Source organism: Acomys russatus, chromosome 19, assembly GCF_903995435.1.
Source record: "Acomys russatus chromosome 19, mAcoRus1.1, whole genome shotgun sequence".
Lineage (NCBI taxonomy): Eukaryota > Metazoa > Chordata > Mammalia > Rodentia > Muridae > Acomys > Acomys russatus.
The window spans coordinates 37,116,372-37,125,046 of NC_067155.1; positions in this window are offsets into that span (position 1 = coordinate 37,116,372).

Below are 8,675 nucleotides of genomic sequence, written 5' to 3' on the forward strand. Positions count from 1 at the left end.
GTATACAGTGCTCTGCCAGAAGAAGGTGTCAGATCACATTGTAGATGGCAGTGAGCCACCATGTGGTTGCTGGGAATTGAACTCAGGACCTCTGGAAGAACAGTCAGTGCTCTTAACCTCTGAGCCATCTCTCCAGCCCTTGAATTATTATTTTAGTATAATCATCAGTTACTCCTTAACCAGCTTTATACCCAAATAACCACACAGAGAGACTAGGATATATTTAACTAGCCTAGATCACAGTACTGAGCAATAATTACTCCATCCTAAACCTCCAAGATAGTGTAGCTTCCTCCTATTTGGATTTCCCACATTATACTTGCTTTTTACTCCTCTCCTAGGTCTGGTTCATTTCTCCTGATGTTTACAGTGCTCTTACATGGGTCCTTCCTTTTTTTCCCCTCTCTTTCTCATCCCCTCACTAGACCAGGATGTCCCACCCTAGTCTCTGTTATTGCTCAGCATTGGCTAGTTGGCTTTTATTGGCAACACAGAGAACAAATGGTGACATGTTTACTCAAACTTGGGACAGGCGATACTTAGAATAAACACCACTATGCAATGTCTAGATTGAAACCTAGACAGTGGGGTAGAGAAATCATCATTTGAATGTACAAGGGTAAACTGTACAGAGTTCATAAGAACATTATGCCAACATGTAGTAGATTTCATCTAGGGGTAATTTGAGGACCCTGTAAGCGGATGATTTTCATACCCAGGTACCTCCTCTCTCTCTTTCTCTCTCTCTCTGTCTCTCTGTCTGTCTGTCTCTGTCTCTGTCTCTGTCTCTCTCTCTCTCTCTCTTTCCCCCTCACTGGAGGATTCTAGACAAGTGTTCTACCACTGAACCATACCCCCAGCCCCTCACTGGGGGATTCTAGGCAGGTGTTTCTACCACTGAGCCACAACCCCAGCCCCTCACTGGAGAATTCTAGGCAGGTGCTCTACCACTGAGCCACATCCCAGCCTTTTCTACATTTATTTATTTATTTTTGGTTTTTCGAGACAGGGTTTCTCTGTGTAGCCCTGGCTGTCCTAGACTTGCTTTGTAGACCAGACTGGCCTCAAACGCATAGCAATCCGCTGGCCTCTGCCTCCCAAGTGCTGGGATTAAAGGCGTGCGCCACCATGCCCGGCTTAGCCTCCTCTACTTTTAAAATCATTGAAAACTAGCAACATATTCATCATTTAACAAATACTTTGAAAAAAATGTGACCCTTGAGACCATAACAAACACTTTACACTTGGATTTTTGAGACAGGGTCCTGCTTTGTATGTAGCCCAGGCTTGCCCAGAACTCAAGATCTTCCTTCCTTACCCCACTCAGTGCTGAGATTACAGGGTACATGACCCAGCCTGCCTTGTGGACGTCCTGAAGCTGCTGTTGCTGCTGCAGCTTTACAATAGGGAATTTAATTAGCCTACCTTGAGCCCTCAGTTAGGAACATTCTTCCACAGAGGATATCCTGGACTACAGATGGGCACCAAGCTGTTCTCCCGGCAGACACAGACTTGTTGCTGGCTTATAGCTCGATACGCAATCAGCAGGGGGCTTCCTAGATGGAGAAACTGATTCTAAATTTAGTGGGTGGAGAGGTTGGGGAAGGAACAGCTTGTCCAGGGCATCCAGGGCATCCAGGGCTCTATTCCAGGCCTTACCACTATGAAGCTTCTCCCCGGACCTCGCAGCAGCACCCCTGAGTATCCATTTGACAGGCAAGGAAACTGAGGCCAGAGGCGAAACTTGTGTAATACTACACATCCAGTAACTGGTGAGCTCCACTTCAACACTGGACATCCTGTGCCTTGTCGCTACCTGGCATGAGCCCCTCAAGAGCCAGGCCTCCTCCTGGGAAGGTTAGTGGCATTGGGCATGGCCACGTGGAGACACTAGAGGAGAGGAAGCTCCAGGCAGCCTCCAGGTTATTCCAATTGCCATCCTGGCCCCAGATGTCACCTTCTGCAAGTAACTGGATACCTAACTGTATTAGTCAAGAGTTCTTGGGAGTAACAAGATGGAAAGAATTACTCCTTATATTTATATAAGTTATATATAAATATTATATGTATAAAATATAAGTATATATAAATTATGTGTGTATAATATATATGTATATATATATTTCTAAAATGATAGATATAAAGGGATTTATTATAGTGGCTTACAGGCTGTGGTCCAGTTAGTCCAACAATGGCTGTCTACCAACGGAAGGTCCAAGGACCTAGTAGTGGTTCAGTCCACAAGGCTGGCTGTCTCAGGTGGTCTTTAGTGTACGCCTGGAGAAGTTGGCTCTAATGCTACTGAAGGAGTAAACTTGCCAGACAGAGTAAGAACAACAGTCCTTTATGTAGACTGCCAGTAGAACCCGTGGCCCAGATTAAAGGTGGATCATCCCACTGCAGAAGAAATGGATTAAGCCCAGCGTTGGTGACGCACTCCTTTAATCCCAGCACTCAGGAGGCAGAAGCAGGCGGATCTCTGAGTTCCAGGCCTGGCTGGTCTACAGAGCTAGTTCCAGGAGATCCAGGGCTACACAGAGAAACCTTGTCTCAAAAAACAAAACAAAACCAACCAACAACCAAACAAACAAACAAAGATCTGGATTAAAACTGACTCTTCCCATTTTGAATGAAAAAAGAAAATCCCTCACTAGTGTTCCCAAGCCACTGCCACTGAGGTTTCAGTTAATTCCAGATGTAGTCAAGTTGAAAACCCATCACATGGGGTGCGTGGAAATAGTAGTCATAAAATGATTGTTTTAAACTAGTTGTGGTGGCGCACTTGTGTCACACCAGTCCTTGGAAGCTGAGGGAGAAGAACTCTAAGTTTGAGATCCTATCCCAAAAACAAATATATAGGATCTAGAGAAATGACTCAGTGGATAAAAGTACAGGCACAAGTAGGTGTGGGTGCATGTGTCTGTGCAAGGTGGGGGTGGACAGAAAGCAGCATCCAGCTGCTCACTCTTTTCTTTTCTTCTTTTTTTTTTTTTTCCAAGACAGGCTCTCTCTACTTGATCTTGGCTGTCCCAGAACTTCTACGTAGACCAGGCTGGCCTTGAACTCAGAGATCCTCCTGACTCTTCCTCCAGAGTGCTAGGATTAAAGATATGTGCCACCAGACCTGGCTCATCTACCTTTAAAATTTGTTTTTGCTTTTTTTAGCCAGATAGTGGTGGTGGTGCACACCTTTAATCTCAGCACTCAGGAAGCAGAGGCAGGAGGATCTCTGAGTTCGAGGCCAGCCTGGTGTACATCGTGAGTTCCAGGACAGCCAAGGATACACAGAGAAACTGTCTTGAAGAAACAAGAATTATTTTACACACACACACACACACACACACACACACACACACACATTTCCATCTGTGTGGGCATGTACACATGAGTGCAAAGGCTAACTAAGGCCCACAGTGTTGGATGCCTCTGGCGCTGGAATTACAGGCAACCGAGAGCCACCTAATGTAGGCTCTGGGGATTGAACCCTGTTCCTCTGAAAGAGCAGCGTATGCAAATTAACCATTAATTTATCTCTCCAGACCTACTTCTCTCTCTCTCTTTTTTTTTTTTTAAATGTGTATGGGTGTTTTGCCTGCATGTATGTCTATGTAACACATCCATGCCTGGCACCTGTTTGGAGCTAAAACAGGGTGTTAGACCCCCTGGAAGTGGAGTCACAGACAGTTGTGAGCGGCCATGAGGGTGCTGAGAATCAAACCCGGGTCCTCTAGAAGAGAAGCTAGTGTTCTTAACCACCAAGCCAGCTCTCCAGCCTGTCTACGTTTTTCTATTTATTTGTTTATCTAGTTTCAATTTATTTATTATGTATGTATGGTTGTGTATAGGCATGTATGTGCTGCAACATGTGTGTGGCGAACAGAATACAATTTTATTTTCCTAAGATTTATTTATTTTATGTTCCTTGTATGAGTTTTTGCCTGGATGTATATATGGGCACATGTATGTCCGCTGCCTGCAGAAGTCAGAAGATGATGTCAGACCCCCTGGAACTGGATTTACATATGGTTGTGAGCCACCCTGTGGTTGCTGGGAATCGAACCCCTGGTCTTCTATTAGAGCAGCCGGTGCTCCCGAGTGCTAGGATTAAAGACGTGCTCCGCGTTCCCAGCTCTCGTGCTAGCTTTTACCCAGGTTGCTGGGGGATCTGAGCTCAGGTCCCCATGCTTGCCCTGTAGGTATTTTACTGGTTGGCCCATCTCCTGAGCCCTGAGGTGTAGCTGTAAACCGAGGCCTGAGAGGTGTGTAGCTAAGCAGTCCTGATGGCAGCACAGTCCCCGCCCATCACAGACTCACCATTGTCTCATCTCTAGTTTCCTCTGCCAGGTGGCCAGATAAACTGTCAGACGTGTGTGACATCTACTTCTTGGGAGACGAGAGCCCACTCTAGCTGGCACCAGGGTGCCAGATTTTTTTCTTCTTCTGATATTCCTGGGGAGGCTCCAACTTCTTGGAGCCTATTGCTTTAATAGTCTGACAGTCCGAAGGAGAGCTACAAGTCTCTTTAAAATGTCGTCATTCAGCATCCTTTAATCCTAGCACATGGGAGGCAGAGACAGGAGGATCTCTGTGAATGCAAGGCCAGCCTGGTCTGCAGAGGAAGTTCCAGAACAGCCATGGCTACAAAGAGAAACCCTGTCTCAAAACAAACAAACAAACAAAAACAAAAAACAAGGAGGCTGGAGAGATGGCTCAGTGGTTAAAAGCACTGACTGCTCTTCCAGAGGTCCTGAGTTCAATTCCCAGCAACCACATGGTGGCTCACAACCATCTATAGTGTGATCTGATGCCCTCTTCTGGCCTGCAGGTGTACATGCAGACAGAGCACTGTATGCATAATAATAAATAAATAAATTTAAAAACACACACACACAAAAAAAACCCCACAACAAACAAAAAACCCACAACCAACCAAACAAAATGTCTTGTAAGTCTGAACTTCCTGGTTTCCTTCCTCTTCCTTGGGTGTCTCCACGTCTCATGTCTGCAAACAGATGCTAGGGCAGACAGACATCTGCTCTTTACCTACCAGAGCTTCCTGGGTGCTCTGGCTCTTAGCGTACTGCCCGCAGTCTGCCTAGCAACCTATGACATCACTACCTGCCTGTCACTAGACAGGCCAACGGCCCAGGATAAAAAGGGCAAATACCTCTCTCTCTCTCTCTCTCTCTCTCTCTCTCTCTCTCTCTGCTCCTCTCTCTCTCTCTTGGTCCCTTTCTCCGCTTGGGGTGCCCCTCCCTCTTTCCTGCTCTCCCATGCTTCTACAAACAAACTTCTCCACATCACATCTGTTGCCTGGCATCTCGTTTTTAATCATTACACTGACCCTGCTATGAGGACATCTGACGGGGCCCATCTTGGTATTCCATATGGATCTGCCCGTGGTGAGGAGTTCTATGGGGATGGGGGCAGGGAGGGGACAGGGAGAGGATGGCTTTGCACGGCCTGAAGCTGGTAACATAACACACACACACACACAGAGAGAGAGAGAGAGAGAGAGAGAGAGAGAGAGAGAGAGAGAGAGAGAGAGACCCTGTAAGTGATGCAGGCTGAACTGACTGATCTGGGGGCAGCAGACCCATGCAGGGAGCCACAGAGCCCATGGGACACTGTCTACCACCAGACCCAGCAGTGTGAGGCTCAGGCTGGCAGATGGGGACACCTGCTTCCTGCCACTGGGGCAGTTAGACCACAGCAGCTGCAGGTCTTTTGGGGGTTGTTTCCCCCACCTAGGCTCTGGAGGCTTCTCTGTCCAACCTTTCTTAAGGTCCTCAGCAGAGCTCAGGCTGAGCTGGGCCTCATTGTCACTAGGTTAGAATTCAGGGGAGTAAACAGACCTTTCATCACTTGTTTGTTTTTGTTTTGAATCAGAGTCTCTCTATGTGGCTCCAGCTGTCCTCGAATTCTCTAGACCAGGCTGGCCTCGAACTCACAGAGATCCACCTGCCTCTGCCTCCCTGAGTACTGGAGTTAAAGGTGTGCACCACCACACTGGCTCATCTTTTTTTTTTCCAGTCTAAATTTTATTTATTGTTATTGTGTGTATGCGTGTGCATGGTGTGACTGCATGGGCATGCATGCCACAGCACACGTGTAGGTCAGAGAACAGCTTTGTGGACTCGGATCTCTCCTTCTGTTTCCATGTGTGTCTGGGGATTAGCCTCGGGTCACTAGGCTTGCTGTGCAAGCTCTTTCACTACCTTGCTGGCCTTGACCTTTGAATGGTATTGGGGTTACAATAAGAAAGACCCCAAACTGTGGGCGTTGGCAGGCATCAGAAGGTGTGTTTTTGATGCTGAAGACCAGGTCTCTTTCTGGAGCTCCCTCTGTGCCAGGACGTTCACACACATCCTTCACTCGGCCCACAGATGTTTACTATTACAACTCTGGGCTTTCTGGTACCAGGGAGGCTGGTTACCATGGGGACAATCTAGTGAGTGGGCCTGGTCTTGGGCTTCCAGTCCTAACCCTACTTCCTCAGAATATCTATGTACCTATCTATATGTGTGTATACATACGTTCTCTCAGACATGCACACACACACATATATGTATACATACATGTACATACACTCACACTCACAGACACATGGTCTCTGTTCCATGTTGATCCTAAAGAAAGCTCTGGAATTTTGTCCTTGTCCCAGCAGTTGGGCAGCCTGCCCAAGTACTCATCACTAGGAAGAAGAAAAAAGATCATGGGACTTCCATGGAGGTAGAAGACAGACAGGATCTATCCTGAGGGAGACTTTGGCCTCTGGTTTCTATGCAGATGGAGGTGCCCAAATCAGGTCAAACCCAAAAGCCGTTGCAGGAGGCCTTCAGGGTAAAGGCAGCTTTTATCACCTGATATAATTGTCATCTTGGAGGCTTACTAACCTAGGCTTAATCCTGGAAGCTTCTAGCTTCTGTACAATTTATCAAGGCCTAGAATGTTTTCAGCCTCTGAGACTTACTGTTGAGTCAGCTCACCCTTTCTAGTTCTTTCTGGACTGTTTTTTGTTTGTTTTTGTCTTTGTTTGTTTTTTGAGACAGGGTTTCTCTGTGTAGCCCTGGCTGTCCTGGACCCACTTTGTAGACCAGACTGGCCTCAAACTCACAGAGATCCACCTGCCTCTGCCTCCCAAGTGCTAAGATTAAAGGAGTGTGCCACCACCACCTGGCTCTTTCTAAAGTCTGGCTGGTTCAACTCCGCTGTTCTGGCTCAAATGCCTCTCCAAGCTGACTGATTCCATCTGGCTTCACTCAGCTTCTGACTGAATTGCTCTGCTTGGCCTCAAACTGATTCTAGCAATCTGTTCTAGCTCCTTCTGGCCCCTTCTCATTCTCTGGCTCATTCTGTCTTCACTTGTGACTAACTTCACAGTGACTAACTCTTCAACCTCTCTCTGTAAAACTCTCCCAGTAAAAGCTGCCTCTGAATTCCCCGAACTGAACTGCCATAAACGCAACTCTGCTGCACTGCCTCTCAACTCACTGACTCGACTGAACTCCTGGACAGAATTGACTAGAACACAGAGATCTGCATGCCTGTTTCCTGAGGGCTGGGCTTAAAGGCATATGCCACCACACCTAGACCTAAGCTTTTCTTTTCTTTCTTTCTTTTTTTTCTTTAAAGACTTATGTATTTATTAAGTATACAGTGTTTTGCCTGCGTGTACACCTGCACACCAGAAGAGGGCACCAGATCTCAGTATAGATGGTGGTGAGTCACCATGTGGTTGTTGGGAATTGAACTCAGGACCTTTGGAAGAACAGGCAGTGTTCTTAACCTCTGAGCCATCTCTCCAGCCCAACCTAAGCTTTTCTTTACCTGAAACTTATTCTATACCAGGCTGTCCTTGAACTCAGATATCTGCTTGCCTCTGTCTCCTGGGAAAAAAGGTGCTGCCTGTATTCCAGCTGGATCACACAGACCTAGAAAGTCTTTGGATTTGAAATCTTGCCAGAGGGCTGGAGAGATGGCTCAGAGGTTAAGAGCACTGACTGTTCTTCCTGAGGTCCTGAGTTCAATTCCCAGCAACCACATGGTGGCTCACAACCATTGTAATGTGATCTGATGCCCTCTTCTGACTTGCGGGTGTACACACAGAGCATTGTATTCATAATAATAAATAAAAAATTAAAAAAAAAAAAAAGAAAAAAAGAAATCTTGCCAGAGTGGCCATATAATTAAAATTCCTCTACACATTAGCATCCCTGACTTCAGAGCATGTTGTTGTAACCTTCTTAATCTGCTTAAACTCTAGAGCCCTTCCTTTGATACTCACTTTAGTTGCTAGCATAAAGGTGGCTCCTCTGTGAACACCTGTTGTTGCTTTTGATATCAGAAATCATCTTGCCTCCCAGTCTCCATTTTGATCATAAAGTAGGATTAAGTTCTGGTTCTCAGCCTCTACCTGCCTGGGAGCTTGAGTAGCCTTTTACTTACAATTCAATACTTGTTGAACATTCTGCTTGAATTAATAATTTATCCTCTACTTAAACAAAACCACAACGCCCTGCTATGTTCCTTTCTCCCGGAACCATGGGAAACTGAAAAGTCCTTAACCTGCTACCTGGATACATTGTGTTTAGCTAATCAAAATGATGTAATGCTGCCCTCTCCCTTGCTTCCAACCAGGTTACCTGGTTATGGTTTTTCTTGTAAAAAAAAAA